Here is a 17,191-nt window from a genome sequence, read left to right as displayed (position 1 = left end):
CTGTGTGTGTGAGTGTGGGTGTGGGTGTATGTGAGTGTGTGTGCGTGGGTGTGAGTATATATGCGTGGTGTATGGGGGGGAGTGTACCTGAGTGTGTGAGTGTGTATTATTTGTAAGTGCGTGTGGGGGGACCGTGTGTGCTGTCCAGATGGAGACAGAAAGTGTTCCTAACTGTGGGTCATAGTTTGAAAAGTTGGAGGAACACGGCTGTCTCGGGCTGGGTTTGTGTAACAAAATTGCAGACTGGGGGGGTTTACAACAACATACATTTGTTTCTCACAGCTCTGGAGGCAGGAGGTCCGAGATCAAAGGTCAAAGTCAAAGATCAAAGCCAGCAGATTTGGCGGCTGGTGAGGACGGCTTCCTGGCGCACAGACGGCATCTTCTCACTGTGTGCTCTCATGGCGGAAGAGGGAGGGACCTTGATGGATGGCCGTCTTCCCAGCTTGACTGAGATATAATTAACATAGAACACTGGGTAAGTTTAAGGTGTTTGACGTGACGATGTGATACTTGTTTATATTTGGAAATGATTGGTGAACACCTCCGTCATTCACAGAGCTACCTTATTGGAGGGGTGAGAACAATGAAGGTTGGTTTTCTTATCAACTTCCAAGTACATAATACATCATCGTGAACTACAGTCACCGTGCCCCACATCACAGCCTCGTAGGCAGCTTCAGAGAACACAAAGGTCAGTCTCTCTAGTCCTGTTTCCTTTCCTAGTCCTGAGAGCATGCCAGGATATGTGAGTCTGGACCCCGAGAGAAAGTTCCTCCTCTGGGCAGGCAGGGAAAGAGGAGGATGATGGCCGGTGCTTTCTGGCCACCAGCGCACTATAATCTCCATCCACCTAAAACCCCAAGACACAGTTTGAAGGATTAGCTCCACCCACCTAATGTCATGTCTAACAAAAATAACAACAATCTTTGGAGAAATAGGGTCCAAAGCCCTCACAATGTAACTTTCTTCATGCTCAAGATGCAACCCCAAATTACTCAATATACAAAAAACCAGGAACATGTGGCTTACTCTTTTTTTAAAGAATTTATTTATTTATTTGACAGACAGAGATCACAAGTGGGCAGAGAGACAGGCAGAGAGAGAGAGAGAGAGGAGGTGGAAGCAGGCTCCCTGCTGAGCAGAGATCCCGATGCGGGACTCGATCCCAGGACCCTGAGATCATGACCTGAGCCAAAGGCAGAGCCTTAACCCACTGAGCCACCCAGGTGCCCCAACAGGTGGCTTACTCTTAAGAGAAATGTCAATCCAGGAGACCACCTTGAGACGATCTAGATTTTGGGACAATCACATATGCATTTTACAGCCACCGTTATTATTGTGTTCAATGGTATAAAGGAAAACACACTCACAAGAATAAAGAAGATGGGAAATCTCAGCAGGGAAATAGAAACTGTAAAAAAAAAAAAAAAAGAAGAAGAAGAAGAAAAGAACGGAATGGAAATTCTAGAACTGAAATATACAATCCAGGAAAGAAAATCATGGAGGTCGGTCTGCTGTTCTTATTAAATTAACCTCATCCCAAATGGACAGAATGACTTCTCCACTTGGCGACATGCTCAAGTATTTGGCACAAAGCATTTTCCCTTTCCTGGAGCTTCCTCTGCCCCCTCACTCCTGTCTTAGGCAGAGCACTCGCCTCCTCCCCTGTTCTATAACAGACTCTGTTGTTTCTGCCCACTCAATCCTCATTCCCCATTCCCCATTTGCCTTTGGGGACACCACTTCTCTTCCACATTAAATCCTTCTGGTTTGAGAGGAGCTGGTTCTCCTCCCTGGCACCAGGCGTGGACCCATGAGCCAGACCTGGCCATCTGGTGTATTTCCGACCCCTAGCCACGGAACGGGGCCACCAGACAGGGATACGAGTGAAACCAAGCCAACCAGAACACTCCCTAGGATTTTGGTCGGCGTCTTTGGGCAGGAGATTCTACGGCTGGGTCCCTAAATGGACACTGGGAGCTTTCAGCAGCCACTTTGTCACCTATCTAAGAATGACAACACAGGACAAAGGAGAACCGAGAGGCAGAGCAAGGTCAATGCCTGATGGCACTGCTGGTACCCGCCATGCCTGAAGGCATCTACTTGCCTTTAGATTTTGCAGTGAAGAGACCCAATAAATTTCCTTTTCCTGTTTTCATTGATTTACGTTGGGTTTCTGTCACTGAGGGCTGAAAAAACCACTCAGATATCATTCCCATAGCTACGATCACATTCTGCTACTTACGGCGCTGACACGCCGGTAGGACTGGGAAATCCTAAAGGGGCAAGGAACATTCTGCTCTAGTTTGCATCCCAAAACCTAGAGCACTCCTTGACGGGGAGAAAGTTCTCGATGGTGCTTACCAAATGAATGAGCAACTTAATGCATCTTGGTAAACCGGGGCCTTTGGCATGATATTTTGCCCAGGTCACGTATTTTGTGTCTGTATTGTGTGTATGACCTTTTCAGGTCTCATAAGATGTTGATGTCCCCACGTGACAGCTGGAGATAAAAAGGACTTTGGAAGCATTGTAACCAAAACGTTTGTCTTCACAGCCCTATCTTGCCCATCAAGGCATGTTGCTCCCCATTTCGCAGGATTGAAGCCTGGGTCGGAGTGTTATTTTGTTTTAACATGAAGGAGAAACAATGAAGCAGATGTGGATTAAGCACACAGGGGTGCTGGAAAGGAGGAAGGAAGGAACACCACAGTCCTGGTGTGTGGTGAAGAAAAGCAGCCTCATTTTTTTATAAATTCACTACCCAGCAATTAGCAACAAAGGAAGGTACGTGCTGGGAAAAAATAATAATAATAAAATGCATCCCAAGCTACTGAAAAGAATGCCTTTTAATGACTCACCCGTGGAAACCAACAGCTTCGCAAATCCCGCGTGGGTTTCCTGGGGTTCCCACAACAGCAAACTGAGTGGTTTAAACAAGAGAAATGTCTTGTCTCATCGTTTTGAAGGCTGGAGTCCAAGATCAAGGTGTTGGCAGGCCATCCTCTCCCTGAAGGTGCTGGGAAGACTGTGTCCCAGCTTCAGGAAGTTTCTTGGCTCCTGGAGATACAGATCTCAACTCCACATGTCGTTCTGCTTGTGTGTCCGTGTCCAAAATGCCCCTGTCCTATTGGCTAGGGCCACACTACTGCTGTGTCACCTTATCTTAACTAATTATACCTGGAAAGACCTTATTTCAGAATCAAGTCATATTCCGGAGTCCTGGGTTTAGAACTTCAACATATGACTGGGTGTAGGAGACACCACTGAGCCCACACAACTCTTCTTCGGCACAGAATGACATAGCGTCAACTTTAAACATCGTTTCCAACTTACGCTGTTGAGTGCGAGTGGGCCACGGAGACGAAGAGGAATTCACCGCAGTTCTGGGCTCGCTGATCGGTTCCCAAGTTCCTATCCTCCGTCTCATTCTCTTGTCATATGCGTGTGCACACACACCTGCCCATGCACTCACATGCGTGTGCACACACACACACACACATGCACGTCCACAGGAAGGTTAAGTTTCCACAGAGCCACAAGCAGGGTCAAGGGGGGGGGGGGAGCCCAACTTGAAAAAACTGACTTTGGATTTCAACCAATTCCACAGTATTTGAAAAAGAGTCGGGATTTCAGGGAGCCCAGAGCTGAGCAAGCTCCCCAGCCCCTCAGCGGGCCCTGAGGCTCAGGACCTTGGCTTCTGGTTTTGTTCCAATTCTCCTGCACAAGAGCACAGTGTGTGGGGGGTGGAGGGCGTCTGGGGCAAAGACATAGATATTATTATTATTATTATTATTATTATTATTATTATTATTATTTTGGCCCCTCCTCATACTGGCAGCCACAGCTCCCGGCGCCCCCCAGAAGCCAGACTTCAGGTCAAAACCAGAGGTGTAAGTGACAGAGCGGACACGCAAAGATGCCCCATTTCCCCCAAATAATACCACGTTGTTTCTGCGCCCCAGAAGGCCACCGCGGTGCTGGCCGGCCGCGCTCCAGGCCTGGGCCCGGTGACGATGGAGGGACAGTTCTGGCCGTTGCCTCTGACCCGGCCCCCAGCACTCAGCCCTGCTCCAGGCACACTTTCCTGCCCACACACCTCCCCCCTGCCCCTCCCGCCCCACTCCCCGTGCTTGGGGCGCTGTCTTAGAAGCTGCTGTGGCTCTCTGCCTGCAGACGGAGAGCTCCCTGTGAGGAAGAATGTTTAATTCTCTTATGCTTCCCTGCCCACTGCCTGGCGCAGGAGAGTACTTAAATGGTGGTGTGGGTGGATGGATATGCTGGGAAGAGATATTGTACCAATCTGGTGCAAGGTGCGGGCCAGACCCGTGTCCCCTAGCCAGGACCAAAGTGCCCACTCCTCCCTCCTGCCCGGAGGGTGGTCTGAGGACCCCCCAGAAGGAGGGGTGGCGGGTCGTAAAATCGCCAGGTATGAAGCCTGTCCCACACTTGGCTTCTCGGGGGGTGTCTCTCCAGGGATGGAGAGACGGAAGTCAAGAGACACAAAGGGAGCCCTGGGGCCGTGAGGCAAGGGAAGCCATGCAGGAAGCCAAAGTCTGGAGGAGACAGAAGCTTCAGCGAGCAGAGAGAAGGGAGCGTGTCGCCTTAGAGAGAAGCTTCTAGCGAACATTGTGCATAGCGCAGACCAACGGAGGAAAGGGAAGGTCCTCAGAGGAGGGGACGAGGCGGTGGGGCTCGTGGGGGGAAATGACACAGTAGCTAGCGTGGCCGGCAGGACGCACTGACCATGACACGGGTCCAGCATCACCGTCCCCGTCCCCAGCCCCGTCTCAGGCCCCAGGAGGACGAGGTGCCCGTCCGCAGCGTGCTGGGAGGCTGCACTCGCCTTCCTATGCAAACTTGAAAGCTCGTTGCGCGTGGAGAAGTAGGGGAGCCTTCCCTTTGAGGGCCCGGGACCCTCAGTGCTGGAGGGCCCGGGCTTGCTGACAGGGGCCGAGACCTCCCCCTCGCCCCCACATTTACGAGAAACCAACGTGCTTGGCTCGTGTCCCTGAAATCTTGTGGCCTGTACTCTCTGGAATTGGGTTTATTTATTCACTTAAATTGGATTCTGGCATTTGCTTGTGTTTGTTCTCTCCATAAAGGCCTTTTTATTTGGGTCCTGAAGGGCTGTTTACTGCTTAGCACGTGCGGGACAAAGGAGGGAGCCGACGGCAGACCCCAGCGTTCCACTCCAGTGACCGGGCTCGGAGGGGCGCCCGCACGGGGCTCTGTTCCCCGGGGGAACCCCTCGCCTCGGGGCCAGGGGGAAGGGTTCCATCCCGCCGCGGACAGTGGCCTGCAGGCTGCAGGAGGTGGGCTCCCCCACTCCCCCCACCCCCCACCGCCACGTACGGGCAGGCGGAGTCTTGGATGTCTTTGGGACTGAGCTGGCTTGTAGTCCCAAGAAGTACTTCGGTAAAAAAGAACGCTCTTAGGTTTGTTTTCGTTTTGTTTTTATTCTAAAGGGTTGAGAAGATTGAAGACTGGGTAGGAGGTGTGCTGGGGTGAGACTCCCGGCGGGGAGTGTTAAGACGGGTTGGGCCCCGTGCGCAGGCAGCAGCCGGCCTGGCTGGGGAGCCTGGGGGAAGTGGAAGATGAGTCAAAAGTGGAGAAACAACCATAAGATCCCACAGTCGTGCTCCTCGGTATTTCCCCAGTGGAGCTAAAAACTTGCGTCCGCACAAAAGCCTGCACACGGACGTTTAAAGCATCGTTATTCATGCGTCCACACGTGGAAGCCACAAAGACGTCCTTCAGCAGGTGACGGGTGGATAAAGCGGGCTATTAAACGCCTCTGATGAGCTGAGAAAAGCCAATGGGAACAGCTGCCTACTGTATGATTCCAACGATGGAACATTCTGGAAAAGGCAAAGCTAAGGAGACCGTACAGAGATGGGAGGTTGCCAGGGGTTGAGGGTTGAAGGGGAGGGATGAACAGGGGGAGCACAGGGGACCTCCAGGCCAGTACGAACCTCTGTCTAGACCATAACGATGGGTATGTGCCACACATCTGTCTAGACCCACGGAGTGTTTGAGGCCAAGAGTGGACGATTAGGTAAGCCACGTGCTGTGGCGACTGACGGTTCCTCAGGTGCCACAAACGCGCCATCTGGTGGGATGGCGATGGGGGAGGCTGTGCATGGGGGGCTGGGGGTACATGGGAGCTCTCTGCACCTTCCCCTCAATTTCCCGGTGAACCTGAAACTGCTCTAACAAATAAAAGTCTTATAAATTTTTTTTTAAAGATTTTATTTATTTATTTGACAGAGAGAAATTACAAGTACACTGAGAGGCAGGCAGAGAGAGAGAGAGAGAGAAGGAAGCAGGCTCCCTGCTGAGCAGAGAGCCCGATGCGGGACTCGATCCCAGGACCCTGAGATCATGACCTGAGCCGAAGGCAGCGGCTTAACCCACTGAGCCACCCAGGCGCCCCAAAAGTCTTAAAAAAGAAAAGGAAAAGAGGTAGAGGAACGAAATGTGGGCCACTCCCTGGGAGTTGCAAAAAGAAATGGAGAAACTGGACAGTAAGTAGGGGGACAAAGATACCACGAAGATATTTTTCCTGGAAGAACTATGGAGAGCCACGCATCTTAGAAGAAGGAAGGTCTGTGGGGAAAGAGGGCAGGGTGCCACGGAGGACGGGCGGGGGAAAGCAAAACCGTGTTGGGCAAGAAAAGGAGACAGACTCAAGGGGGGGTGGACAATGACCTTTGATTGATGCGGCGAAGGCTTGCGATGAGGCAGGCAGGGCGCTAAGCACTTGACACGGAATACAACATTTAATCCACGTAACAGGCTCCGGCTGTGGCCACTGTCACAACACCCACCCTCCAGAGGAGGAGAGTGAGGCTTACCTAGCGTCTGTCTGCGGTCGCACTCAGCGGATTCGGACAGGGTCTCCCGCTATCCGCCCGAGGGGGAGCACTTACCAGTTGAGGATGTTCCAGGAGCACCAGGAGAAGGATGTTCCAAGCAGCACCGTCCAACGGAAACAGGACACAAGCCCCAGATGCAAGCCACGTGCGTGTTTTTGAATTTCCCAGTAGCCGTGTAGGCTAAAAAAAAAAAAAAAAAAGAAAGAAAGAAATTAATTATAACAGTGTATTTTATGTAATACAATATATCTAAAATGTTATTTCAACAGGTGATCAGTATATATATTATTAGTTAAACATTTACATTATTTTTTCATACAAAGCCTTTGAAATCTGGCATGTATTTTAAGCTTAGGCCATGTCTCAGTGTGGACGAACCCCGGGTCTGTGCCCTGGAGCCAGCCGTGCTGAGTGCTGCGCAGCTGGAACGCCAAAGCTCGAGTGTGACTCCTTCAAAAAGCACAGAGTGCGAGGCTGGGGCCTCAAATAAGGAATCTCCGGAGTGGTTTCATGTCCAAGATTCAGAACATACCTTTTTAAAAAACAAAGATTTTATTTATTTATTTATTTGGCAGAGAGAGAGAGAGAGATCAAAAGTAGGCAGAGAGGCAGGCAGAGGGACAGGGGGAAACAGGCTCCCTGCTGAGCAAAGAGCCCAATGCAGGGCTCGATCCCAGGACCCCGGGATCATGTCCTGAGCCGAAGGCAGAGGCTTAACCCACTGAGCCACCCAGGCGCCCCCAGAACATATCTTTTTGATGACCAAATTTCATTTGAAGTAATTCTAGATTTACAGAGACCTTGCATTGCGATGTTTCTCAAACTCCGAAAAAATCTCCCTGCGGTCACTAGAACCCAGTGCTTCCAGGACACAGGACTCGCGGGGTCTTGAGAAGCCCAACCGAGGCTGATCCAATTCCTTTGGTGACCCAAGTCAAAATTCCCAGCGAACTACTTGAACTGAGACTGTGGAATATTACAGAATCAGTGATAACACTGTGAACTGTAAAATGTCTAACATGTGATTCATTTTTCTAATGATACTATACTTCCTCTCTGGGTGAACCACAGCTTCTGGGCAAACATTTACTCCTGAGGTGTGGCTGGGGAGTGGGCAGAGGACGGAGGGCACCTAGACAGTTGGCCAGAGTCAGTGGACACTCTGGAGGGTCCCGCAGTGTCTGCTGGCTTCTGGGTGACCGTGGCAGCACCCTTCAGGGAAAATCAAATGCAAGCTGTGTGTGTAATTTTGTATTTTCTACTCATCACATTAAAAGGGGAGGGGCGCCTGGGTAGCTCAGTAGGTTAAGCTTCCGCCTTCCGCTCAGGTCATGATTCCAGGGTCTTGGGATCTCAGCCCTGTGTCGGGCTCCCTGCTCAGCAGGGGGTCTGCTTCTCCCTCTCCCTCTGCCTCTCCCCCTGCTCTTGCTCTCTCTGTCTCTCTGAGTCACATAGATAAATAAAATCTTTTTTTTAAAAAAAAGGGTAAAAAGAAGCAGGTGAAGTTAAATTTAGTAATACATTATTTAATTCGGTACAGCTAAAATATTATTCCAATGCACAGTCAAAATAAAAAAACTATTAATGAGATATTTTACCTTCTTTTTGGGGGGATACTAAGTCTTCAAAATTTAATATGCAGGTTGTACTTACACACCAGTCAATTTGATGTTTTACATTTCTATCGGAAATGTGTAAATTGTGTAAATTTTATAATTTGTAAGAAATTGTAAATTTCATAAAATGCACAGTTGAAAAGCTACATTCATCAACCAGAGTTATTCCAAACATACGTAAAGCTCTCTCAGAACAGAGCCAAATATCAGTTTTTTAAATTTAAATTGATTAAAATTTAATTAAACTAAAGATTTGGTTTCTCCATCAAAGCACCCACATTTCAAATGCTTCTAGCCACGTGGGTCATAGGCTGCCATATTGGACAATAATTATGACACTTCTCAACACCATCCAGTGTCTGATCTTGCTCTGTTTGATCCTGTCTCCTTGTCCCCAACTAACAGGGGGAGCCCCAGGCGAGCCCTCAGACTTGGTTTGCCCGTGATCTGTCTTTCCTTGTTTTATACCCTTCACCCAGGTATGTCGTTGCCCATATGGTTGTCTAAGCCAAGGACTTCTGCTTCTGAAATGGAGGCATGGTTCTTTTGGTCTCTGTCAACCTCCATTCTTGTGGAAATTACCCAAAGGGCTGTCATGTAGTTTGTAGGTCCTCTGCCCCAATGCCACAGGTAGGCTCTGCACAAACGTTGTTGAGGGAAATCATTCTCTATGTTGCCCTCCTGATTTTTTTTTCCTATTCCCCCTTTGGCATTGAACTACAAGCCACTACTTCCACGGCAATGGCTATGAGTGTGTTTGTCTTGGCACCTCAATGATGAGAGCCCTCCGAGCCTTGGTCGTGCTTTTCCGAGTACAAGTCACCCATTTTCTATTCCTGGTGGCTGACAGAGACTCACTCACTAAATTTTGCTTAGTCACTCTAAGTGACTAAGTTAGAGTAAGCAAATAAAGAAAAGAGGAAACAGAGTTTTAGAAAATGCATTTATGAACCACTCAAATTTAATATACGATTTCCTCAGCCATAAACACTTTCCCGGGGAAATTGGAGCAAAGCCATTAAAGATTGATCTTCCTGGCAGGGGACAGCCCTGATCGATCTATTTCCAGCCTGGTGGACATTGCACCAGGCATCTTGCTATAGCAAGATGGGGGTTCCTTAACGTTCTTCAGAAATTTTATCTCTAAGACCACTTGTGGCACCCTTATGGTGTTTCAAGCATGGAGGCAATTTAAAGTTGTCTCATTTGTGTAATAATGGTGGGGGTGGGGTGGTGATGGTGATGATGATGATGATCATGATGTATGATGGTGGTGGTGGTGATATTGGTGATGGTGATGATGGTGGTGGTGATGGTGCTGGTGATGATGGTGGTGGTGATGGTGCTGGTGCTGGTGGTGATGCTGGTGATGGTGATGCTGGTGGTGGTGATGGTTCTTGTGATGCTGGAGGTGGTGATGGTTCTTGTGGTGGTGCTGATGGTCATGGTGCTGGTGATGGTAATGATGATGGTGGTGATGGTGGTGATGGTGCTGGTGGTGGTTGTGATGGTCATGGTGATGATGGTGATGGTGGTGATGGTGGTGGTGGTGGTGGTGGTTGTGATGGTCATGGTGATGATGGTGATGGTGGTGATGGTGGTGGTGGTGGTGGTTGTGATGGTGATGGTGATGGTGGTGATGGTCATGGTGTTGATGGTGATGGTGATGGTGATGATGATGGTGATGTTGGTGATGGTGGGGATGATGGTGGTGATGGTGATGGTGGTGACGGTGGTGATGACAGTCGTAGTGATGGTGACAGAAGTGGTGGCAGTCAATGTAGTGGTAGTGGTGAGCTCCAGGAAATATGAGGACAGTTGGTGTCTTTCATTTTATATCTCTAATTCAGCTTTCAGCTTAATAAATGCTTATTGAATCAGTGGCAGATACTATAATTAAATAATTAGTTGGCAGACAACTCAAATTTACCAGAGAACAAAATGGAAAACAAGGCATGGGTCTGAAGCCCTAAGATAGAAAAGAAAATCAAAGTCTCACCCAGCTGGAAAAGAGAATCAATTACACCCTTGTCCCCAATACCTCACCAATTCGTTCAGTCACAATCCCCCTGAGATGTCAAATTCCAGCTCGTGAGGTCATCATGTCAGAATCTCAGAGTGATTGAGTCAGTAGCTAGACACACAACTGTAAGGTTGGTAAGTTTCTATGATTACTGAAGACCCTGCAGATGGAATTCATGTTTAGTTTCTTTAATATTTTCCAAATGTCAATCATTTGCTAACCAGATATATATATATATATATATATATATATATATATACATATATATATATATAATTTATTTATTTATTTATTTTTTCCTACATGGGTTTTCCAGCTATACTAGAGATCAGTAAATTTCTTCTGTAAAGGGTCAGGCAGTCCGTATTTCAAGCTTCATGGGCCTGATGGTCTCTGTTGCTGCTACTCCATTCTGCTGTGTAGGCTTTAAGCAGTCAGAGTCAGTGTGCATGATGGTGTGGCTAAGTACCAATAAAACTTTATTGACAAAAACAGGATGCACACTCCATTTGACCCAGGACCAGAGTTTGCCGATCCCAACTCACATTATTATTTACAAAATATATTAAAGACTCACTGTAAGAGGAAAAAAAAAAAGCTACAATAAATTAATTTCAAAGAAGATTTCCTATCTGACCCCTAAATGCAAAACCAGGAGCACACGCCATGTGCAGACAACTGGAAAAGGAAATTTGATGAGAACAAAAGAAGGTTTGTTCAATTCTAACTGGGAGGATGAGCTGGGTAAGATTTGCAGCCCGAGGCCTAACCTTTGCTGTTTAAAAAAAAAGGGAAAGGAAAATTAGAGAAATCTGGAGCGGCATTATAGACTCCTTGGTGCCAAGCTGAATCTTTCTCCTTGTAAGAATCAGCTGGGGGAAAGCGGTGGGGTGGGAGGGGTTGGGAAGAGATAGCTTTTTTGTCCTGTGACTTCAGCCCATTTAAGTCAACTTAGTTTTTTGCACGGGGAAATCGTCCTTTTGCTCCCCTGCAGTGACCCTTTCCAAGGCAACCCCTACCCCAGGAGAAATCCCAAACCGTGTGAGACAACCAGGGCGAGTGACTTCCAAGAGGCAGAGAGCCCCCCCCCCACCCCCGAACAGGCCACACACCCCAGGGGTAGGCTCTGCCCTCATGGGTTAGAGCAGAGAGGAGAACCCCTCCTGCTGGGTTATTACAAGCGACAGGCCCTGCGCTGTCGGGGGAGCCCCGCTCTGAGGATGCCCCAGGATACGCCACCCTAGCACCTGGAGGAGTGTGCACTGCCCAGCAGGGCCCAGCCAGCCCCGTCCTGTCCGGCAGCCCGGTCTCTGCACTGCGCTGGTGAACCCCAGGTCGGCAGGGGCTCTGCGTGGGAGGTGGTAACCCAGCAGCAGAGGTCAGGTGTCCTGGGGACCCAGCTGATCCCAGAGGAGGAGGGCCCTGGGTTTCCGGAGGCAGCCCTGGCACTCCTAAGCTCCATCCACCCGAAGGCATAACCCAGGCTACAAACCAATCAAGGCCCCGGGCAGGAAAGGGGATGCTTGTTAGCTCAAGAATTATCAGCGGCAGTGACCGTGAGGAGGATTCAGGGACCAGACTCGGGCACTGACGGGGCAAGGACGGGGGTTGGGGGTGGGGGTAGAGCCCCAAAGATGTGCATGGATCACACCTGGAGCCCCCCCTTGCGCAGACCCCGAGTCGTGGGGCTCATCAGAGGGCTCCAAAGTGCGGTGGTGACCTCGGGAGCTCTGAGACTTAAGCATGTTCCCGCCTACTTAGGATCCTTGCGCTTCCCCATCATCCAAAAGGGACAGAGGAGACGGAGAGGGGAGGAGAGGCTATGGCTGCTACATGCGCATGTCCTCTGCACTCCGGAGTTCATGGCCATGACCCACCACCCACAGGGGCAGCCCTGAGTGGTGCCCACGGAGCAGCCCTGGTTGGGGGAGAAGGGGTGGGGGTGTGGCTCTAAGGCGCGCTCCCCCGTCTCAACCCCAGTCTTCCAGGGCTGCCCTTTCCTTTGTCTGCTTCCTGTTGTCACTTTCCAAAAAAACACGCTCCTTGCACTCAAATTCTTATCTTGGGAGGGGTTATGGTTTGACATCCTACGTTTTAAGTCTTTAATCCTGCTTGAGTTGATTTTTGTAGAGGATGCACGGTAAGGATCCAATTGTATTCTTTTGTATGTGGAAATCCAGTCTTCCTGACACTACTTATTAAAGAGACAATTTTTCCCGCGTGTGCTCCCAGCACCCTCCTCAAAGATTAACTGACCATATTGGCGTGGGTTTATTTCTGGGCTCTCTACTCTGTTCTGTTGACCTGTGAGTCTGTTTTTAGGTCAGTGCATACTCTTTTGATTACTGTATTTTTGTAATATGACTTGACATCAGAAAACGTGGTGCCCACATCTTTGTTCTTCTTTCTCAAGATCGCTTTGGGGTTCTGTATGAATTTTAGAATTTTTTTTTTTTCTATTTCTGAGAAAACAATTAGAATTTTGAAAGGGGTTGCATTCAGTCTGCAGATCGCTTCTGGTAGTACGGACATTTTCACAATATTAATTCTTCTGATCCATGAACCCAGACATGTCTGCATCACAAAGTCAACAATCAACACCACAAAAAGGCAGCGTACAGAATGAGAAAAACTATTTGCAGACTATCCGACAGGGGGCTGGCATTCAAAATATATAAGGAACTCATACAGCTCAGTATAAAAAAATAGTCACAACCTGCTTTAAAACTGGGAAGAAACCCTAAAGAGATGTTTATTCCAAAGAAGACTTACAGATGGCTGACAGGTACATGAAAAGATGCTCAACATTGCTCATCATCAGGGAAATGAAAATTGAGACCACAATGAGATCTCACCTCGTATTTGTCAGGATGGCTAGTCCCAAGAAGACAAGGAACAACAGGGCTTGGCAAGGGTGTGGAGAAGGAGCCCCCATGCACTGTTGGTGGGCAGGCAGACTGGTGCAGCCACTGTGGAAAACAGTACGGAGTTTCCTCAAAAAGCTAAAACTAGAACTACTCTTTGATCCAGCAATCACATTTCTGGGTATATATCCAAAGGAAATGAAATCATGGTCTTAAAGAGGTATCTACTCTCGGGCGCCTGGGTGGCTTAGATGGTTTAGCTTCTGCCTTTGGCTCAGGTCATGATCTAGAGTCCTGGGATCGAATCCTGCATCGGACTCCCTGCTCAGCGGGGAGCCTGCTTCTCCCTCTCTGGCACCCCCTACTTGCGCTTTCTCTCTCTGTGTCAAACAAATTTTTTAAATCTTTTAAAAAGATTTTATTTTTAATTTCTAAAATTTTTAAATTTAAATTTTATTTTTATTTAATTTTAAATTTTAAATTTAATTTTTTTTAATTTTAAAATTAAATATTTTTAAAAATCTTTAAAATCTTTAAAAAACCAAAGAGGTGTCTACTCTCACATTCACCACAGCATTATTCATAATAGCCAAGATACGGAAATGACCTAAATATGTACCTTGACAGAAGAATGGATCAAGATGTGATACATATTTACAACGGAATATCACTCAGGCGCAAGAAAGAAGGGAATCCTGCCATTTGCCATAGGGGTAAGCCTAGAGGACATTATGGCAAGTGAAACAAACCAGACACAGAAAGACAAAGACAGCTGACCCTTCAACAACACAGGGTTTGGGGCGCTGGCCCCCACACAGTTGAAAATCTGCATATAATTTTGACTCCCCAAATTTAACTACCAATAGCCTACTGTTGACCAAAATCCTTACAGATAATACAAAAAAATGATGATTACATATTCTGTATGCTGTGTGTATTATATGCTTTCTTCTTAAAGTAAGCCAGAGGAAATAAAACGTTATTAAGAAAATCATAAGAGAGGCATCTGGGTGGCTCAGTCAATTAAACATCTGCCTTTGGCTCAGCTCATGATCTCAGGGTCCTGGGACCGAGCGCTGCGTCAGGGTGGGGGTGGGGTGGGGTGTCCCTGCTCGACGGGGAGTCTGCTTCTCCTTCTCCTTGTCCCTCCCTCCCACTTATGCTCTCGCTCTCAAATAAGTAAATAGATGAGATCCTTTTTATATAAAATTCTAGAAGAAGCAAAATGTCAGGTTGCCTGGGGTGAGGTTTGGAGGTAAGGCTAGCCTGCGAAAGGGCAAGAGGGAACCTGTCGGGGGTGACTGGAAAGCTCTAGGTCATGTTCTTGGTGCTAGTGACATGACATCAATTCGCTACACAATTGCCAAAACCCATTGAACTGTATTTTTTTTTTTTTTAAGTGAGCTCCACGCTGGGCTTGAACACACAACCCTCAGATCAAGACCTAAGCTGAGATCAAGAGGCTGACCCTTACCCGACCGAGCCCCCCAGGCTCCCCATGGAGCTGTACTCTTAAACGAAGCCTGATCGAGCTGGAGAAGTGAGTTACACAGCACAGTATGGGGCTATGAAGAGAGATGAAGAGTTGAGGTCATTAATCCTACAGCACCCAGTGATCTCCCGAGAGCGCCTGCACCCCAGGACAGCCTGGCACGGAGAAGGGTTAGGAGCCTGCCACCGTGGACCTGTCTCCTCTCCTCCCCCAGGCGCCTGCACAGCCCCGGAGGCGGCGGTCACGTGCACAGTGCAGGCAGGGGCTGGCCGGCCTGAATGGGGGCTCAGAGCTCGGGGAGGACACAGAGCCCCGTTGTTACCTGGAAAGCCAGCGTGCTGAGGTCAGAGAGCTTCCAGGCTCGGCCCGTCTCCCAAATAAGTACAAATGATGTGTCGGTCTGTGCAAACCGACAGATTCAAATAAATAAACCCCCTGGGTGTCCAGACTCCTGAGGGAGGCCCTCCCCTTTACCTGCCACCCAGACGAAGCCTCCCGCTGACTCCTGGCTTGCTGGGGGCTCCTGCTTGCAATTAGCTAAAGAGGGCGGAGGGTTCCACCTTTGTGATGTTTTCCCATGCTTTCTGCTGTTCGGACTCTGTCCCCACCCCTGCCGTCGTGCTGGGGCTGTGACCGTGGTCTCCCTGCCTCGGCCCTCCTGGCTGCCTTGGGTCCCCAGGACCCAGGCAGAGTGACACAGAAGAGCCAGCGTCACCCGGGCTGCCCCTGCTGTAAGGGGTCGGAGGTGTCCCCGCGGCCTCGGCAAGAGCCTGGGCTCAGCTTATTTGCTCTCCCAACATTTCTTCACTGAACTGCCCCCTTCCCTTCAACTGCCCAGATGCACATACACCTGTCTTGTGTTTCCTTCCTAACGATGAGGAAGTATTTCAGATATTCAGGAAGTATAAGGGCAGACCCCTCTGTACCCGCCACCCGTGTTTAAGAGAAAATGTTTCAAATCATTTGAGACCTTTACCCCCCACCCACCCTGAATCTGGTATTTCTCATTCCCGGACATGTCTTCATATCCCCCAGACTAGGCTTAATGTACGGCTTCGTGTGGTTTAAAAACTTATACATGTGATATGGTACCATAGGTATTTTCCAAATTGGGTTCCGTTAAGGGCAGATCCTAAGAGGATTTGGTATGAAGAGTGAATGTGGGAGGTGATCCCAGGAAGGCCAGCGAGGGGTGGGGAAGGGGAGACAGAGAGAGGGCAGCAAAGGGGGAGCTGGGAAGGGGGCAAAGTGGGCATCTGGGGTTCCGTTCCGCTGGTGGAGGGCACATCTCAGAGTGGTCTGCTGGGGGCCGGGTGTCCCTGCGCCTCAAGGATGAAGGTGGCTCCTGCGGGCAGAGGAAGTCCTCAGGGAGGGGTGGCAGGTGTCTGAGCTGGGAGGCAGTAGGTGCCCAGGTGTGGGGGTGGCGGCTGTGTAGTCTCCTGCAGCCTGGTGGGTCCTTCGGACATTCTTCTTAAAATGAATTCATCCAAACGGGGATAAGCTGTGCATGTGAACTACGCAGGATTCCAAAGGTGTAACGCGAGAAAACTGTGAAACATTAACCATGTTGTGTATTGATTACCTGGAAATGAAAGCGTGTTAAATAAATTGGGTGCAATAAAGTATTTATTAGAATTAATTTCACCTGTTTCTTTTTACTTTTTTTTTTTTTAAATGCACCTACTTGAAATGTAAGATGTGTGCATGATGCGTGGTGGCTCACATTTTGTTTCTAGTGGACGGTGCTGTTCTGGATTATCCACTTGCTTTGTCACGGGCCCCCTCACCTGCTTTGCTGTCTTTTTTTCATTCACCTGGATGGCAAACCTCTTGAGATGGGCTGTGCCTCGTGCACCTCTCTTGTCTCCAGATCAGATCAGGCAGATCGGACCATGTCAGCACTGTCCCAACCTTAGCTCTGTCTTCCCTTCGCATCTTGCAATAATTTTCTGTCGGCTTTAGGCTAAAGCAAAACTCTTTGGTAATCTGCAAGACCCTTTGGGGTCTGGCCACAGCCCACCTTTCCGCACTCCTGCTACTCTCTGGGCCCTGGCCACCCTGACCTTCTTTTCTGCTTGAAGCTGCCACAGGACCTTTGCATGTGCCATTCTCGCCACTGGGATACTCTTTCTTTCCTTCCTGGCCTGGAAACTTGTATTCATCCTTCAGATCTGAGCTCAAATCAAGGCCGAGGACCCCAGGTAGCTCCCCCATACCTAAAACACAACAACCTCCACAAAGCACCTTCTTGAGCTAATTTATATATGTCCCCTGAGGATCCCTGACCTCACTTGTCATCGAGGTTAACACCCTTG

The 17,191-nt window shown here is 49.0% G+C and overlaps 1 pseudogene; it reads right to left on the bottom strand.

The window, feature by feature from the left end:
• Positions 1 to 3,761: 3,761 nt before the first annotated feature.
• Positions 3,762 to 13,480, bottom strand: LOC116571665 (annotated as a pseudogene).
• Between the last annotated feature and the right edge of the window lie 3,711 nt (positions 13,481 to 17,191).

This window comes from Mustela erminea, chromosome 13, assembly GCF_009829155.1.
Source record: "Mustela erminea isolate mMusErm1 chromosome 13, mMusErm1.Pri, whole genome shotgun sequence".
In the NCBI taxonomy this organism is placed as follows: domain Eukaryota; kingdom Metazoa; phylum Chordata; class Mammalia; order Carnivora; family Mustelidae; genus Mustela; species Mustela erminea.
This window is presented reverse-complemented; position numbering and strand designations above follow the sequence as displayed.